Here is a 20,703-nt window from a genome sequence, read left to right on the forward strand (position 1 = left end):
AAAGCCTACGTATTGGCCGACAAAACCGAAAAAGCGGCCAGATTTAATTGACTTCGCAGTAACTAGGAAAATTCCTCACAGCCTTATTAATGCAGTCGAGAGCCCTCAGAACGAGGAACAGCATGTGCAGTACCAGTATATTCAAAAGCTGTCACCGACTAGTATAAAGCAACCGTTGTGGAAAGCACATCAAACTCCATGTGCGCCAAAGAGTGTGAAATGCCAATACGTGACAATAATGGCAAATGGGCTCGGGGTGATGCAGAAAAATCAGCAACCTTCGCTGCTCATCTAAAAAATGTCTTCCAGCCAAACTTTACACTGCCGACCGCACCCTATTTGATGGAATCTGAGCCAGTGAAATTCGTACTTGAAGAAATATCAAAAATAATTATTGAGAAATTGAAACCAAAACAAGCTCCTCGGCATGACTGAATTACTCCAAAAATGATTCTGAGCTACCAAGCTGTGCTATAATCTGCATCTGTATGTTTTTCAATGCAATCATAAAACAAGATCAATGGAACAAGTCAACTGTATAGATGATACCTAAGCATTGAAAGGACAAAACGCAGCCATCTTCTTATAGGCCCATCAGCTTGCTATCGTGCATGTCGAAATTATTTGAAAGACTTCTTATGCTCCGCATTAAGCCATATCTTCAAACCCACAACATAATACCATCTCACCAATTTGGCTTCAGAGAAAAGCATGGAAAGATCGAGCAAGTACATAGGATCACATCTGAAATTCAAACAGTCAATATTTCTTGATGTCGCGCAGGCTTTTGATCGAATATGGTTAGATGGTCTTATACATGAAATAAAAACGCTACTCCCACAAAACACTCACGAACTGTTAAATCCTACCTTTATGATCGAAATTTTGTAGTTCGATGTTGCACCACTACATATGAAGCCCAAACGATTGAAACTAGTGTACCACAAGGCAGTGTTCTTGGCCCAATGTTATATGTTTTATACATTTCAGATATTCCAATAAACGACCGCTTGACTATGTCTACTTTTGCCGATGGCACTGCAATAATCAGCCGCTCCAAGTGCCCAATACATGCAAATGCGCTAATTAACAAACTGTTGTTTGTCGCGAGTAAAAGAAATTATATTTATTTGAGCAGTGCACTTATTTTCGTGTTGCCTTTTTTATTCATAATTTCTTACTGACTACATTTTATAATCTTAGTGCTATTTATTGTGGAATGCGGCAGCTGTTATCTGCATACAACTTCTTTGTTGTAATTCGATATCCGTTATCTTGCTAGAAGAAAGATAGTTTTGTTATTATAATGCTGGAATTTTATTGTTTGTTTAGGTTAAGTGTGAAATTTACTTAGGCTATCTACAGCGTCGCTAACTCTCCTCCTTCTTAAAAACGGAGCGTCCTCGCTATGCTGCTACAAATTGTCATTGTTGAAGACGATTCATTTCGCTGGATTATCATTTAGTATATTGATAGTGCAATTATCAGAGGATTCTGATTTACAAATAAAATTGCTGAAAAAATTCTTGCATTTTGAAACTTTTTGGTAATTATTACATTTTGCTATCGTAGGACCTAAAATAATTTTACCATGCTTATGAGCTAAGGGGTATACATTAAATAATTTACATTTAGTTTCGAGTATTGGGTCTTTGTAAATTGTAATTATAGCCTGTTCAAAATAACAAATATGGATATCAGAATATTCCAATATATTTATTAGTGGAAGATCCAACTATTCATGGTTTATTAATTTTTGCACATCATTCAAATTAAGTATGGCAGAATAAAAAAAAATTTATTTTTTTTCAATTAATTGTTTGTAATTCGTTATAAATTTCTCCTTTTATTAAATTCTCATTTATTGATTTAGGATCGAGTGTTTCAAGAATTCTTTTAAACTGCGAATTAATATTCTTTTGTTTGTTATTATTTTCTATTAGCATATTAATTAAAGCTTTTATTTCGATAAGGTCGTCATGATCTGGTGTACCAGTTATAAATTTAAGTACAGAACCAAGAAAGTTAAGAGATCTTTTGGGCCTATATACCCATATTTGGCATGAGTTGGTTTTTTAATGCTTCTGTTTTATTAATTAATATTTTTGTTTCGGGCTGTTTTTTCTAAATTATAAGAAGATATCATTATGACTTCATAGGGCGTAAGTATTTTTGATAAATTTGAAATATCAGTCTCCGACTGTCACTTGTGCTGAGTGGTTCTCTTTTTTTCGCAGCTCGTTTTCTCATAGTGTTCGTATACACGTGTTTTCAGTTTTTCAGTTTACATTATCTTTTTCTTCTTTAAACTCCTACCTGATTTGGATTTTGTGTTAAATTTCTTGACATCTGGTAAATAAAGCTAAAATGCCCTCTGGGCCCCCATCATTGGGGTTAATCGGTTCGCCTTGCTAGCCGAAAACTCCAAAGTTAAAAAGAAAAAAAAGAAAGCTGCAATTTGCAAAAATATAGATCTTTTCCCTGAACTCCCCACGGAGCAAAAAAGTAATCCTAAGTTTGTGGTGCTAGAATCCCTTGATACGAATAAAACTCTATCTCAACATTCGTGTTTCGCAGTCCACCGGTCTATCAATATAATTAGCAAAGAAATTCTTTCAATCTCCGAACTTCGCGATGGCAATCTACTCTTGTTGGTTAATAGTGTAAGTGTTGCAGAGAAATTCCTAGCCTTAAAAGAATTATACGGCATCTGCCCAGTCAAAGCAAAATATCACGAGCACTTGAATTACAACAAGGGAACTGTTTACGCACCTTTCCTTAACAACGTACCCGAAAATGAAATAGTGAATGAATTGGCAGCCCAAGGCGTGGTGGCCGTGTACAAATTTCAAAAGAAAATTAATGAACGAATGCAACCGTCCGGTGTTGTACTTCTTACATTCGATCGTTTTCATATTCCTGAAAAATTAGAAATTGCTTGGCGCAACGTGCGAGTGAGACAATACGTTCCTTCCCCAATGCGCTGCAAAAATTGTCAAATTCTCGGACATAGCACCAAATACTGCAAGCGAGCCCCAGCATGTGAAAACTGCAGTCTACCCCCTCACTCCCCTGAAATTTGCAAGCGCACATTTTGCGCCAACTGCTCCTCCGACCACCCGTCTTCGTCCAACAAATGCGAAAAATACATTCAAGCCAAAGAAATATTAAAGATAAAAGTAAAAAAAAATGCACCATGAGAGAAGCCATCAACATTCACAAAAACTCTTCGCCTTTATTTTCGGAATCATCTCCTTCATTCTCTTCTGTCGTTATACAACCTGAATCAAACACGCAGCACATGCAAAATCATACAATAACTAACCCATCCAACCTCCAACAACATCCCAATAATAACCCCAAGCAACAAAAAACACAACCTTCATTCTCTCTCAACTCATCGCAATCACCTCAGTCCAACACAATTGTACCCAACAATAACATCATTGCTTCACACTCTCACCCACACACCATCAATAGCACGACTAACAATGATCCACCACGCCTTATAACTCAAAACAAAGAATCACTCAATAGCTACTCGCAAAACCAATATTCACCACAGTCCAACGATCAGCCACAAAATATTCTCCCACAAGAAATCGATATATCGTCTCTTACTTCGGTATACAATTCTCTCGCTAACTCTTCTCTTGACATAACAAACATTGATGACAATTTCCAAATTAACTTCGACAATTACAATATGAATTTCCGTAACTCGTCAGACGCCGCAATGGCATCTGACGAAGACTCTTAAATTTACCTCAACAAAAAAAACATTTATACTAACTCTTATATACCTTTATATAACTTTACAACAAAACTCTTACTTTTTCTTTCACAATGACTTCCATAATGCAATGGAATATAAAAGGATACTCTAATAATTATGAAGAACTTCAACTTATACTGAAGCAATACAATCCGTCTATTATATGCTTACAGGAAACCCACATACCCTCGAATGTAGCTCCTCACCCACCTAAAGCATATACAGGCTATTTCCACAACTTAGCGCAAAACACGACAGGCAAGCAAGGTATTTGCGTGCTCATTAAAAAAGACATACCCCACAAACAAATTAGCATAGTGTCAAATATCTCTACAATTGTGCTGAAAATAAACATAGGGTTTAAACTTTCACTGATATCAATGTACATCCCTCCAGACCAGAACTTCAATTCGAAAGATCTGTTCTCAATAATTGATAATATTCCAAGCCCTATGTTAGTATTAGGAGATCTAAATTCCTGGAGTCCTCTCTGGGGCTCATCTGTAGCAAACTCAAGAGGTAAAGCACTTGAAGATGTTATACTAGCTTCAAACCTGACGGTTCTTAACGACGACTCGCCTACACATTTTTCAACCCACCAAACCTTTACAAACATAGATATCACACTTTGTTCAGCAAGTCTTGTACCTAAATGCAAATGGACAATTTTAAATAACTTACATGGAAGTGATCACTTTCCAATTTTCACGACGGTAAATTCTAGCATATATGTCAAGCAAACAACTAAAAGACCAAGATTTATCACCGAACTAGCCGACTGGTCGATGGTCCAAGAAAGCTGCGTTTCAGAGTCATCCAAAATACCAGTATCAAGTAACGTAAATAAAGAAGCAGCAAATATAAAAACTACTATTAGATCTTCTGCTCATCTGTGCATACCACAAACGAAGACAACTTTTCACAGACCCGCCGTTCCGTGGTGGAACCGAAATCTAGCTATACTTAGAGCTAAGAAACAAGAATTGTGGGCAATATATAAGAAGAAAAGAACTGAATCCAACTTTATTAATTACAAGAAAGCCAACGCGGCTTTCAGATACCAAGTAAAGGCAAACAAAAGAACTAGGTTAGAAGAATTTACATCTGCAATCAACCCCAATTCTCTCCCTAAGCAAATTTGGCGTAACGTTAGGACGCTGACAGGCGATTTACGACAAAGCAAAATCTCTGTGATGTACACAGAAAACGGCATTATCTCCTCTACGGAAGAGATAGCGAAACATTTTTCTTCTACTTGGTCTGAATATTCCAAAGACCAGAACTTTGCACCAGATTTCATTGCAGATAAATTAGATTTTGTATCGGAATATAACCCATCTAAAATCTCAGCTTCCGCTAAAATGATTGAGAAGGATATCACAATGACAGAGTTCGATGAAGCTGTTCAATCGGCTAAGGGGAAAACCCCCGGTTACGACAGAGTATCCTACCCAATGCTTAAAAATCTACCAATCAGCACAAAAAATAGGGTACTTAAACTTTTCAATACTATTTTTGAAACAGGCGTCTACCCACAGAGTTGGAAAAATGCAGACATCATCCCCATTTTAAAACCTAGCAAGCCCTTAGACCAAATTAGCAGTTATCGACCAATTTCATTGTTGTCATGTCTCAGCAAAACGTTAGAAAAGATAGTAGCAAAGCGAATCATGTGGCTCGCTTTAAGAGATAAACATATCAGTCACAACCAGGTAGCCTTTAAAAAAGGGCAAGGTACATCTGACGCACTTCTCCACTTTGAACATTACTTGTCAACCGCCCTCTCGAATCGAAATCATGTATCAGTTTTAAGCTTAGATTTCGAGAAAGCGTTTGATAGAATCGGTGCTCACGTAGTTCTTAGGCAACTCAAAAGTTGGCAAACGGGCAGAAAAATCTACAACATAGTGAAAAGTCTGTTAAATCAATCGCACGTTTAGGGCCAAAATAAACAACAAGTACTCTGATAGAGTACATCTATATAACGGTATACCTCAGGGCTCGCCTATCTCCGTAATTCTTTTTATCATTGCCTTCAATGAAATTAGCAAAATAATAAGCAAACAGGGACTAGAACATACTCTTTACGCAGATGATGTCTTGATTTTTTCAAAAACAAACTGCGTATCCCAAACCCTGAATAGGCTATCGATTGTTATGGATGAAATCTATATCTGGTCAAAAAGGTCAGGAGCTAGTCTATCTTACGGAAAATCAAATTTTCTACACATATGTAGAAAGAAAAATGGTCAAAACTTTAATTTTGTATATAGAAATTACAATATTACTAACGTTAAATATCTCAAAATTTTAGGTATTATTTTTGATAAGTCTCTTAACTTTAAGGAACATTGTAAATATATAAGAAAAAAGCTTAACGCTAGATTAAACATCATAAAGTACTTAACCTCTAAGCACAGTAAAATACACCCGGATACTCTTATAAATATAACAAAATCTTTGCTATTGTCAGTGATTGACTACGGTCTACCTATTTATGGACAGTGCGCTAAAAGTACAATATCGATTTTATCTGCACCCTATCACAATGCGATTCGTAGGAGTCTTCGTGCCTTTCCTACAACACCAATAAAAAACCTGCTGGCAGAGTCTGGTCTCCCTTTCATTGGCGAACGTTATAAGCAAAGCCTTCTCAGCTTAATAAGTAAACTATACTTCACAAACAACGCGATTCTGCACAAAGACGTAGCAAATGTAGCCAAAAGAAGACGTCGGATGAAGACACCTTCAGCTATATATAATGCATTACAGAACGCGAAGGAAGCTAACATCCTTTACAATCCTACGCTTACTAAATCAACAAAATTTCCTCAGTGGATGCTCCCTCCATCCGTTTTTATCTCGGTACTTTTAGACTACCCTAAACAATCAACGAGCCTCACAATATATCAAAAAACTTTTTTGGAATTGAAAAGCAACTCAGAGAGAAAAGGCTGGAAGTTCTTATTTACGGATGGCTTCAAAACAACTCAATCGACGTCCTTTGCAGTAGTATCTGAGAAAGGGAAGGTTATCAAGATGGGACTGCTTTTCCCGCACAGCTCGGTTTTCGGGGCTGAATTAATCGCCATATACCATGCTATTATGCACTCTACAACAGCTAAGGGAAAATATATAATCTGCTCCGACAGCAAGTCGTCCGTCGCTGCGCTGCAAAACCCACACAATAAAGAGCCTCTTATAGAAAGGTCAAGAGATCTGTTGATACAACACTCTTCAAAAATAAAAATCATGTGGCTACCTGGCCATTGTGGCATCATCGGAAACGAATATGCAGACATCGCAGCTAAAGAAGTCTACCAGACACCCTGTATATACTTCGAGCCTCTGGTAAAAACAGACATCATTCGACAAATAAACAACCACGTTAGGAAACTAACTGCGACTAACTGGCAAACGTATCAACATGGATACAAAGTTTACAATCAAAATCGCATCAAGCCAACACTCCCGGTCTCAGCGACGGCAGATTAACTTCGTATTACCACCAGATTACGACTGGGTCACACAAAGTTAACGCACGAATATTTGTTAAAAGGGGAACCGCCTCCTTATTGTGCAGCGTGCAACTGCGCACTGTCCATAAAACATATCCTCGATGAGTGTATAAAATATAATAATGCGCGAGTCAATATATTTGGAAATGAATTGCCCACAAATATGCTAAAGACCTTAGATATTGAAAACATAAAAAAAATCTTTAACTTAGTTTACCAAACTAACCTTTTGCACCTTGTTTAATCATTTATTTACTTCGATACTTATTTTTTAATATTATCTTATTCTAGAGTATTTTATAATAAAATATAAAATCTTTTAGTAATAAGTCAGGCCGATGGTCTTAGTTACTAGTTGCCTTGTTAAATGTAATGTAATTATTTATAATTATAGTTCATAAAAATAAATAAAAATAAATAAATAAATTTGAAATATGATATAGGAAGGAACTATTTTTATATATGTATACGGGGTCAGTTTCTACGAGAACATTTTTCGTGTTACTTAAATCTATTATATTGTCGCATAATGCGATAGGGAAAAGTAAAAAAGAAAATTATTCCGTACATGCCTTTACTCTTATGTTATCCTTATGGATAATCCGTGCTTTATTAGCCGTTACAGTCTTTCCATTATCTTTATTCACAACGTGCTTAGCGTATTTCCTTACGTTCTTATTACGCCTGTACGTCTTGGAAAATATTACGTCACCTGGATTATAGTTCAGCTGCTTCCGATTGCGATTATGATGACGCAAGACTCTTTCCGTATCCGTTCCTGGATGTCGGGATACCCCCTTTGATTATAAAACACGTCCTCGGGTTTCTCGTTGGTAAAGGAATGTATGGTTTTTTTGTACTGCCGAACAGCTTCAAAAATTTCGCCTTCCGGTGCTGAATTATTCTGGGCAGCTAAAACTTTCGCGATTTCAATAATTGTACTGTGCGTAAGCTCAATTGGTCCTTTTGTAGTAGAGTGGAACGCTGGCGTTTTTGTGTGGGTTATTTGTAATCGTTTGTAAATTTGTTGTGCACATATGCTTGTGAACGATAGATCGTTATCAGTCATTAAAAATTTTGCGTTTGGGTATATTTGTGAAAGAATCTCGTCGACGTATTTATATGTACCTTTTCTTGAAGGTATTTGTCTAAAGTAGTAAAATTTTGAGTATTTGTCCGTTGAGCTAATGTATATGTTATCGCTCATGTAGAATAAGTCTAAGTGTATGTATTCGCCTACTTTGTTTGGCGTTGGTGCGGAACCAATTGGTTGTATGTTTGGTCCCCGTTCGTATTTGTTTGTGAGACAGATTTCACAGTCTTGTACTTCTTTTTTACGAGCATTACGTATGTTTGGCCAGTAATATTTTAGGGAAATTTCCTGTGCATTATTCTTGTAGTTTCTGTGTGCACGTCTATGTGTGTCATTTATGATTTGTTTTTGTTGTTCGATGTCGGTTATGTCGTCAACCATGTTATGAGTTAGAAAGATAGAGGCATTGGGAAATGTATTGATAATGTCACGTTTTCGACGTAAAATAATAATTGTTCGTCTATTTTTATAGCGTTTACTACTTTTGGTTTGATTCTTCTTCTTCTTTACTGGCGTAGACACCGCTTACGCGATTATAGCCGAGTCAACAACAGCGCGCCAGTCGTTTCTTCTCTTCGCTACGTGGCGCCAATTGGATATTCCAAGCGAAGCCAGGTCCTTCTCCACTTGGTCCTTCCAACGTAGTGGAGGTCTTTCTCTTCCTCTGCTTCCCGCGGCGGGTACTGCGTCGACTACTTTCAGAGCTGGAGTGTTTTCATCCATCCGGACAATATGACCTAGCCAGCTTAGCCGCTGTCTTTTAATTCGCTGAACTATGTCAATGTCGTCGTATATCTCGTACAGCTCATCGTTCCATCGAATGCGATATTCGCCGTGGCCAACGCGCAAAGGACCATAAATCTTTCGCAGAACTTTTCTCTCGAAAACTCGCAACGTCGACTCATCGGTTGTTGTCATCGTCCAAGCCTCTGCACCATATAGCAGGACGGGAATTATGAGCGACTTATAGAGTTTGGCTTTTGTTCGTCGAGAGAGGACTTTACTTTTTAATTGCCTACTCAGTCCGAAGTAACACCTGTTGGCAAGAGTAATCCTGCGTTGGATTTCCAGGCTGACATTGTTGGTGGTGTTAATGCTGGTTTCTAAATAGACGAAATTATCTACAACTTCAAAGTTATGACTGTCAACAGTGACGTGGGAGCCAAGTCGCGAGTGCGACGACTATTTGTTTGATGACAGGAGATATTTCGTCTTGCCCTCGTTCACTGCCAGACCCATTTGCGTTGCTTCCTTCCCAGTTCAGCTTCTGGAGAAAGCAGAACTAACGGCGCGGGTGTTGAGACTGATGATATCAATATCATCGGATACGCCAGCAGCTGTACACTCTTATAAAAGATTGTACCTGCTCGATTCAGTTCTGCAGCTCGAATAATTTTCTCCAGCAGCAGATTGAAAAAGTCGCACTACAGGGAGTCGCCTTGTCTGAAACCTCGTTTGGTATCGAACGGCTCAGAGAGGTCCTTCCCGATCCTGACGGAGCTTATCGTGTTGCTCAACGTCAGTTTACATTTTGTTTGATTACATTTTTTAATATGTCCAATAGCTCAGTCTTAGTGTTAAGGAAAAGTGTATGTCTACTGTAATAAAAAATATTTTGCGATGATATTTGGGCGTGGTTCCCATCTGACTGTTTTATGATAATTTGATTTTTAAAACAATTTAATGGTTGCTTTACACGTTTGATTTTTTGTATAGGGGAGCTTTGTGCTGATACAGTGGTAGTAAATGGTAATATTGAGTTAGTACCTTCATGTTGTTGCATTATTTTTTCAATTTCAGATCTATATTTTTCATTGCTTACTGTACAATTAATTTTTTGCAAAATTTCTCTTCCTTTCTTGGCCCTATATTTATAAATGAGCTTTTACTCGAAAAGGCTAATCTCTGCTTTAAGTGTTCTGAGTCCCTGTTCGCCCAGAATCATATCGAATTCTTCTAATGCATCAGTTTCAAAAAATGTAAGGAAATTATCTAACACTCATATTATGTTTTTTGATTTTGATATTGAGAAACCATGAAGAGTTTTTACATTTGTGGGTTTGATTGGAAAAGACTCACCGATATTACATTTTGTTCTTATGTAATTGTTTGTTGCTCCAGTGTCGATGAGGATATTAACTGCTTTGCTTGTATCCCTGCTGTGGCGTTGAAGGCACGGCAATTGATTCACTCGCTTGAGAAAAGCAAAGCCTGTCGTATATTCATAATCGTCACTTTGTTTTGTAGCAGGTGATCGTAATTCAACGTTCTCGTATTCTGGTGCGATTGTAGTTCTTCGTCGCGTGTCTGGTTTACACGTTGTATCTTCTCTGGTGCGTTGTAATTCCGAGATGAAGGATTTTGGTGCTTCTTCTGTGGATCTCCTCGAATTGGATTATTTGGAGGTAATCCTTGCATTTAACGGTTATAGTTGTTTTGTAAAGGTGCAGCGTTGAAGTTGGTGAGTCTTTTGTATTGCCGTGAGGAATCTGCGTCCATTCTTTTATGTTTTCCATGTGCGTCCACGCACGTTTTCTCCAGGATCCGTATTGATTTATATTGCTCGTGAAGTCTGGCAATGCTTTAAAAATATCCAGGTCATTCTGCATTTCGTTGATTATATTTGGTTTGCAGTCCTCGTGCTGATCCGTAATTGTCACATTTGATGGCACACTGTTCTCCAGAGTAGCCACTTTTTGTTGGTTCTCAGTTAAAGATGTAGTTAAAGCAGCAATTTCAGCCCTGAGATTTGCAATCTCCTGTGCAGACATCTCGAAGTGGGTGTTCAATAAGGGACTACGCAAATTGAACAATTTTATGAGATTTCAGCGTGATTTCGATGTTTATCGGTGCTGCTTCCAATTTTTCAGGAACCTATTTTTTTTCTTCTTCAGGAACGTGGATTTTAGTTTTATCCCTTTATGTCGGGATATGGCAGGTTCAGTTCAAACGAAAATAACGGTTGAGCCCCCAGTTAACAAACTGTTGTTTGTCACGAGTAAAAGAAATTATATTTATTTGGGCAGTACACTTAATATCGTGTTGCCTTTTTTATTTATAATTTCTTACTGACTACATTTTATAATCTTAGTGCTATTTATTGTGGAATGCGGCTGCTGTTATCTGCATACAACTTCTTGGTAGTAATTCGATATCCGTTATCTTGCTGGAACAAAGATAGTTTTGTTATGCTTATCAGTTTTTCGTTATGGAATTCTGTCTGGTGTGTTTATAATGTTGGAATTTTATTGTTTGTTTAGGCAGTAGCGGTGTTAGGGTAGGACGCGGTTGGGCGACCGCCCAGGGCGCCGGTCAAAAGGGGCGCCGCAGGCGCCCCCCAGCTCATGCTGATAGTTCGAGGTCTGCTTAGTCGTAAATTCCCTAAATTAAGCGGATTTTTTTATATTAGCAATACTTGAATGGGACGCACTATTCAATCTGTGCAATCGGAGTTCATTTTACGGGGAATCCCCAATCATAGAAAAACATATTATCTAACTCCTTTTAACTTTTTGGTTAAAAAGAGCTAGCGTTATTTTAGCGAAACGTAACAAACTCAGCTCATTCGCATTCATAAAGTCGGTGCACATACAAAACAATTATTTTAAAACAAACAGACGCGAAGTAGTAACCAGACGGTCCATGTTCCATTGTGATGCTATGTTCGTCACTATCCGTTTCTACTATCGAGTGACATTAGTTTTATCTAAAAAGTTGTATGGTGTAAAAAAATATACTTATTTGTTTTTTGTCGGATTATTTAATGAGGTATGTAAGTACTTTTATCTATCTATAATTATTATAATAAAGAGGTAACATTTGTTTGTTTAAATGTTTGGCGTGGGGTGGCAGAGAAATAAGTGGCTTCTAAAAAATGTAATATTGGTTATACATATTATTATAATTGCAATACCTATAATTTTTTGTAGAAGATACATTATTTTATTTTACATTTTCAAACTAAAATATCTCTGAAAGTATATCATTTTCGACATCTTGTCAAAAAATATTTGTTGTTTGTAATTATGTATATTATTTGTTGATTGGCGTACGTTTTACGTACACTTATGTGTACACCAAAATTCGACATTTTCGGTACTTAAAATGTTAGCCTATACCAAGCTCCATACAAAAAAGTTCGAAGTCTTTTGAAAAAAACGAATAATAACTCAATTATTTTTGCATAAAAAACCTAATATACGATTTAAATCTGTTTAAAGTTGTTTGATTTGTAAATTTTATTGTATTTATCTATTTTTAGAAATTATTGGACCTAAAGGTTTAATTTGTTGCAGATTTTATTGATTTACAAAAATTGATTAGTACAAAATGTCTGAAAACGTTGAGAAAAAAAAAGCCCATCTGGGTCAGAATATAGAAAACGGAAAGCAGAAAAAGAGAAGGAATTTCAGAGAACAAAAAAGTTCAGGAATATAGATAAATATATCACAACAAAAAATGAAGACCTGAATATGCCGTCTACATCTGGAATACAAATTAATGTATCGGTAGCAGAGCCTCTATCTGAGAAGTCAAATCAGATAACTGAAGATTGTGTTGAAGAGATTGTGGACAAAGTTTCCCAAAGTGAGATGATAAGCTGTGGTACAATTACAAATTCTGCTCCGGATGATTCCATTGGTGATGTACAACCAATACAAATTCTAGATGACGTTAGTACCTACTGTTGTCGCCAATATATCGGATCCTGCCACTTGGCTAGTCACTCGAAATGGCAAAATCATTGATCATATAATTACTAGTGGCCCAGTCCAAACTCACATTGATAACTATCCGAAGAATGATACAGGCTGACATTTCTCTAATTCCCATTTCACAAAAAATCTTGCAAACAATGAAACAATTCAGCGCCGTTGGTTAATTTACTCCGTTTCTAAGGATCGAGTTTATCGAGTTTTTGTTGTAGACTATTTGATAGTAGCTCAACGTCTAAGTTAGTATCTGAAGGGTATAACACTAAATGTTAAAAATTCATGAAAATAGCACTTTTCATAAGAATTTTTACCTTTCATGGATTGATGCTGAACTACGATTAAAAATAGGAAACACAATAGACTACCAAGAGCAACACTTGATTAGAAAGGAAACTACAAGATGGAATAATGTTTTGTCTAGATTGATACATATGACACTTTATTTAGCCGAAAACAATATGGGGTTCAGAGGTACTTCCGACAAACTATATAAGCCAAATAACGGAAAGTTCTTAGGCTTAGTACAACTACTAGCCAAATTTGATCTAGTCATGTAGGAGCACTTGCTATTAGCTATGAAGGGTGATATTTCAGACCACTACTGTGGAAAAGACATTCAAAATGAATTAATAGAGCTGATGGGTGAAAAAGTGAAGTGAGAAATCATATTACACACAAAGAAATAGCTTATAGCTGACTATACTGCTGACATTAGTCATGTAGAACAACTTTCGCTGACATTACGATTTGTTGATTTATCAGACGATAATGAAAAAATATCAGTAAAAGAACATTTCTTGGAATTTATACCTGTCAATGAGTCAACTGGTGAAAAACTGACTGAAGTTATTATTAATGTTTTAAATAAATACGGACTAGAATTGAACGATTGCAGGGGCAGGGTTATGACAACGGGGCGAATATGAAAGGAAAAAATATTGGGGTTCAAAGGAGAATTCTCGACATAAACCCCTTAGCTGTTTATGTGCCGTGTGGCTGTGATAGCTACAATCTAGTACTATGCGATGCCGCTAAGTCATTCGTAGGATCAGTCACTTTGTTTGGGGTACTTCAGAGGTTGTTCACATTGTTTTCAGCTTCAGCTATGAAAAAGCTCAGTGACACACGTTGGGAAGCAAGAATAAGTAGTGTTAAAGCAATCCGTTATCAAATTAGTACTATCCATGATGCTTTGATTACTTTGGCTCTTGAAACTCAGAAAACTGATGTTCAAGTGTCTCATCAGACTACTACTTTGGCCGAACAGCTGAAAGATTTCAGCTTCATAGTTTCATTGGTTGTTTGGTATGACATACTTTATCAAATAAATATTGTAAGTAAATCTCTACAGTCAACAGATATGGATCTTGGTAAATGTACAGAAATGTTAAAAAAATGCTGCAATTTCTTGGAAGACTTCAGAAATACAGGCTTTAAAGCGCTATTTTAACTGCGAAGGAGTTGGCCGAAGAACTAGAAATTGAAACTGTATTTCGAGCTACAACAAGAATTCGACGTGTTGAGCGTCAAGCTAGTGAAATTGCACGCGATGACCCTGTAACTTCTCCAGAAAAAAAGTTTGAGGTTGAATTTTTCAACTGTCTCTTGGACACTACATTAATTTCAGTCAATGAAAGGTTCGAACAGTTAAATGAGACTCGGAATCTTGGTCTTTTTTGTACAATATTAAACAGATTCCAGAAAAACCTTGTCAAGCTCTGTAGTGATGTTGTGTGATGAACTTGTAAGTCTGATATCCTTTTTGCCTGATCAAAATGTGGTTACTCCCATTTGTGTTTTAAATTTCATCAAAGATTGCAACTTACAAGAACTGTATGCAAATGTATGGATAGCATTGCGAATATTATTAACTATACCTGTAACGGATTCTAGTGGAGAGCGGAGCTTTTCAAAGATGAAGCTGATAAAAACCTATCTTCGATCAACAATTTCTCAATCTAGATTGACAAACTTAGCAACTTTGTCAATTTTGAAAACGAAATTGCTGAAAACATCGACTTTGACAACCTTATAAAAGAGTTCGCTGATGGAAAGGCCAGAAAAGTAAAATTTTATTAGTGTTTTTGTAATAAATGGTTATTTTTTATAATAAATAATTATTTCTTTTAATGAACGGTTATTTCATTAAATGTTCTGGGCGCTGGTAGTGTTAAAACCGGCACTGTGTTTAGGTTAACTGTGAAATTTACTTAGGCTATCTTCAGCGTCGCTAACTCGCTCCTAGGGAATCATATTGAAGCTGTGGACAACTGGCTCGCAAACCGGAGGATATAGGTTAATGAGCAAAAATGTAAGCACGTTATATTTACCCTAAACAAGAGCTTTTCGCCTTTGACACTGAACAAATACGACAATGCCATAGGCGATTTACTTGGCGAAAACACATAGAGACTAAGAGGACTTATCTTAAGTTAAAGGCAGGTTCTTTGCACTGGCTTATTAACTCTCGCTCAGTCTGGACCTATGATTGTGAGCTGTGGGGCAACGCGAGTAGCAGCAACATCGAAATTCTTCGTCGTGCGCAATCAAAAATTCTTCGTACAATCCGAAATGAGAACATCCAACGCGACTTAAGAATTCCAGACTTACGAACTGAAATAGAGCAACGAAGCGCGAAATATGCACGGAAACCCAAACCAATTAGCAAGATCGTTATTGTGTGTGAACAGGAGCTTAAGATTATGTAGAAATGAATTACCAGCCCAGACGTAATTTATTTTAGGCCCAGTTAAAAAAATAATCATCCACGTTGGGTGTAAATTAAGAGTAATTTAACATTCGCAAACTTCCCTGCAATACGGGTAGCTGTTAGCAAACGTGTAAGCGACTTGTTATTGTTCACTTTTGCATTCGTTAAAATATTTGTTACTTTTGTTCAGAGAGTGGGAAAAAAGTAACACATAGCTATTTGATGTTCAATGGTTATTTCGCTCTAACCAATGGCAAATATCGCATGCTGCCTTGTTCTAACACAATACTCACATTTGTTAGCAAATCTCTTCACAGTATGTTACGGGTAACAAATTATTTTGTTAGCGCATAGCTTACCTACGTGTTATGGATAACAAAAAGTAATTTTTACCAGAATATCTGTTAGTGTTATTATTTTCGTTATCAGTTTGTTACCTTTAACATATAAGCATGTTAGCAAGAACAAGCAGTAACAACCCTATCTGTTACCCATTTGTTACTTCCAGCAAATTCAATTCTTTTAAATAAAACTCAGTTTTTTTATTATTTCGCTTTATTTAATAATAAAATCAAAATAATCAAATATTTACTTAAACTAATATTATTATTACAGAAAAACAATACAAATTAAGTTTTTTTCAGTAAAAAAGTTATAATTCTAAAAATTCAAATTTGTAAAAGTAAAATTAGAAACTTCAACTTAAAACTAATATGTACAACTTAGAACTAATTTATACAACATAAAACTAATATGTTCAACTTAAAACCAATTTATACAACTCATAAGTAATATTTACAACTTAAAGCTAATATGTTTAACTTATAACTAATATTTACAACTTAAAACTAATTTATACAACTTAAAACTAATATTTACAACTTAAAACTAATATATATAAGTAATAATATGAAAACTTATATTGATTTTGCTTTTTTTGCTTAAAACGATTGTGGCTTAAGGCCGCAAATCTCCGGTGCTCCCCACAGATAGTGTTTTTATCCTTGTCAGGAAATATATCTAAAATGAAACAGTATAAGTTAAGGCATTCAAATATATAACAGTAAAAAACCCTACCAAAAACTAACCCTACGCACTTTAGCTTTAGTAGGGATTCCTTCTCCTTGCGCCCCTCTAATTTGTAGTGGTACATTAAATCGTCAGAAAACATATCACTCAGTACGCCGTCAACACTGCCTTTTGCGCCCTTTGACTTCAATATTAGCCGCATCTGTAAAAAAAAAAAAATACAGGAAATTATATTACAATCGCATAATATTTAAAAACGAAATATTTACCATAGCATCCGTGCTTTCCTTTTGTGAAAGTTTGTCTTCCACGAAGCGCACGTGCTCCTCCGATGACATGGGCAGTTTCGAAGCGAGCTCCACGTAATGCTCGTCCTCCAAGTCACCGGTGATGCGGCTAATTGAATGGTGCGTCTTTGCCGCTATGTAGCGGCATTCTCGCAATAACTTACTTTGCGCCTGCACCTCGGCCTTTTCTGGCATCTAGAAAATTAAAATATAAAAACTAGTTTCTGTTTTAATTTGGTAATGTAATACTGCGTTACTTACTTTGTTTGTTAGGAACTTTTAAATTGCAGCGAGACGGGTCTCAATGGCATCCAGCTTTTGGATTATATCTGAAAAACATAAATATATTTTTTTATGCAAATACTAATATATTTATGCATTAATACATTATACCTGCATGGCCGCCAGACGATGGTGACGGTACCAAAATATTTGATGGTTCTATCCAGCAGATACATATGTTGATGGAGCATATGAGAGCCTTGCAAGCTGTATTTGACGACGTCAATAGTACTGATTTGCATATATGCACATATTACGTCCAGAAGTAATTAATTAGTAATTTAAGTAATTTTGTAAATTGTAGCTCGAAAATAAAATAATTATTTTTCAGAGCTAGAATATGGCCCCTATTATGAGTTGCATTCGATCTTCGACAACGATCGAAAATGTTGGTCGAACGAATTTGCATTTGGTATTACGACGCTCATTCGATGAAGATTGGCGTTATTGTGAATTGCAATCATTTTGAATGTTCACGATACACCCCTATTCTGCATTTCTACTCGAATCGTAATTTTCTCCGATTGGGAACTTTGGTATTCTGCGTTTCGATTCAACTTCGAAAATTCCAATTCTATGTATTCTGCATTGCGATCGTAATTACGTTTTTGTACGTTGAAGTTTTGTTGGCGGAAAGCCGTTATATATTCATTTTCGTGCACTTGGATAAAATAATTTCCTCAAATATGTAAGTAAAACTTTATGATTATAGTTGTAAAAGACATAATGGTGGTGTCCTTGGTTGTTTGTGCTTAAATGATATTTTTTGATATGTTTGCAGGTCAAAAGTAACAACGGCAGAGCAATACGAAAAATTGTGTGATATGATGGCCACGAAAAGAGATATTGCGCAGGGCTTCCAAAAGCGACCGAAGGAAGAAGTACAGGAGTTTTGGGAGGAGGTTGTTAGGCTGGTGAAGGAAAAAGTAGAAATAAAAATGCAAATGCTAAGATTACATCCAAATTATAAGCCGGATTCAAAGTAGTCATTTTTTAATTGTTAGCCTTTTATTTATTTTACTATTATTCATTTATATAACGAGCTGTGAAATGATATAAAAGCATTTACTTTTTTAATATAGGAGCTGTAAAATGCACTGAATGCAATTGTTTTTATTTAATAGAGTAATCTAGAGCATATTTTGAATAAAATAAAAAATGAATATAAAATATTTTAATTTAAAAAGCAGAAAGTATGTTGTCTCTAATACGGTTTGCTATGGAAGCATAATTGGGGTCATTGCTTTGTTTGTTATGTTTCATTTTCACACGTTTCAAGGCAAACAGATGACTTCGAAAGAGCTACAGCTCTTCCTCTTCTTCTTTCAATCCAATCGTAACTCAGAATACCTACTTTCGATTCAGACGGAACGTAGAGCGGGAACGTAATCGAAATGCAGAATAGGGCTGATAGTATACATCTGTCAGATAAAACTAACAAATATTTTATAAATAAAGAATATATAAATATAAGTTAAAATAAAATATGACTAGGACTGAGTTGTGGTTTGGCGATTCTTCAGAGGAGGATGAAAGCTTACTGGAATTGGCTAGAAATAGAAAGAAGCTAAGGGACGCTTCCAACCCTTTGGAACTGTATTACGCTACGTAAGTACAATGCTATTTGTTAGAGGTTTCTACATGTTCAACATTTAGGAAATTTTATTTGTAGATTTATAAAAAACTTCCGTTTGTCGAAAGAGGCGTTTGTTGATTTGCTGTCCGCTACAGAGGAGATGCTGCAGCGATGCACACGAGCGTAATCTATTCCCAATATACTAAAATTGGCAACAGCTTTACGATTTTGTGCTCAGGGATCGTATCAACTTAGTATAGGGAATGAAAACATGCTTGGACTTGCACAGCCCACGGTGTCTGTGGTACTATCTGAGGTACTCGATGCCCTGGAGAATTTCATTTGCCAAAGATGGATAAAATTCAAGTATACCGAGGCTGAAATGCAACAAGCAAAATTACATTTTTATAGTAATACCAGATTTCCTGGGGACTTTCGGCCTGCATAAAATTAACAAAAATAGTATAAATTAATTATTTGTTACCATAAAGCAATAAATAAACGCAAAAAACCTACATTTTCACAAATTTCCATTCGCTACGCTACGCTGTCGATAGGTAAATTCTGTTCGACAGCCATTTCGATGCTCAACGAAAATTTCGACAGGGTTGCATAGCTCATAATACGAATTTGACATTCGATTTTCGATAGCCAGCGAATAGCGAAGATCGAATGCAACTCATAATAGGGGCCTATATTTTAGGATTCGCTCCTTAAATAAAAACTTAATTGAACATATCGTCACCTGAAATGCAAAATAACGTATCATCAAAAAATTCGAAATTGAGGGTCTTATTGATTACGCTTCACTACTTCAAATTATATACATAATATTACATATGTTCAACATTTTCAGGTCCTGCGCTCAGATACAAACCAGTTTTAACCAATATTAATATTTTGTTTCACTCATGTTCCATTTTATTCCGTGTTTCATTCATGCCACTGTAAATTTCTGAAAATGTTGTTACGTTGTATGTATGTATGTATAGTAAAAAAAGAAAATTAAATAAGACAAATACACATTTAGTGTATTGATACTTGGTTGCAAAATATTCAATCTTTTTATTTACATAAATGTATATGGTTGAAACAAACACAGAAAAGAGACAAAATTAAATAATACAATGAAAATTCAATTAAATGAATATGTAGGTTCACTATAAAATATTCACTTATATTGATATCTTTTATTAATATTCACTTATATTGATGTTAACTTTTGATGATATTCATGATCTTGTATGCCTGCAATACAACGAACAACGAACAAAATTTGAACTCGTCATTGCACAATCTTTGTTTTTATCATTCTTGAAAGTGCGCTTTTCGTTTTCTTCTTCTTGAAAAATTGGGTATTCGTCTCTCCTATTCTAGCAAGTTAACATTACAATATGTTTAGAATGTCGATAGTTTTTCTCTATCTTACTTACGTATTCTCCCATTCAATTGACAATTCCAGAAAATGTAAGAGTGTTACTGAACAGCTGAAAATGTTTCTGTCTTTCAGGGTTATTGTTAGGTTCTTAAGTAGGGTAGATTCAATAAATAATAGTAAAGTTTAATTAAAAAAATGCATCTGATAAATATAATATTCCAAAAATCTCTTTAAACGCAGAGTGCCAATATCTTTTGTCTTTTCGTTTATTTCCATAATAACAAAAAAACTTAAAAATAATAAGGAAAATAGTAGTTCAAGAAGAGAAACTGATTCCCCG

The 20,703-nt window shown here is 35.8% G+C and overlaps 1 long non-coding RNA gene across 1 annotated transcript; it reads right to left on the reverse strand.

Moving 5' to 3' along the window:
- Window positions 1-19,288: 19,288 nt before the first annotated feature.
- On the reverse strand, window positions 19,289-20,480 carry LOC125777216 (uncharacterized). Its single transcript, XR_007422173.1, has 3 exons — window positions 19,863-20,480; window positions 19,502-19,730; window positions 19,289-19,425 (listed from the first exon to the last, which is right to left on the reverse strand). It is a non-coding gene; the product is annotated as an uncharacterized LOC125777216 (long non-coding RNA).
- Window positions 20,481-20,703: the final 223 nt, after the last annotated feature.

This window comes from Bactrocera dorsalis, chromosome 3, assembly GCF_023373825.1.
Source record: "Bactrocera dorsalis isolate Fly_Bdor chromosome 3, ASM2337382v1, whole genome shotgun sequence".
Taxonomy (NCBI): Eukaryota; Metazoa; Arthropoda; class Insecta; order Diptera; family Tephritidae; genus Bactrocera; species Bactrocera dorsalis.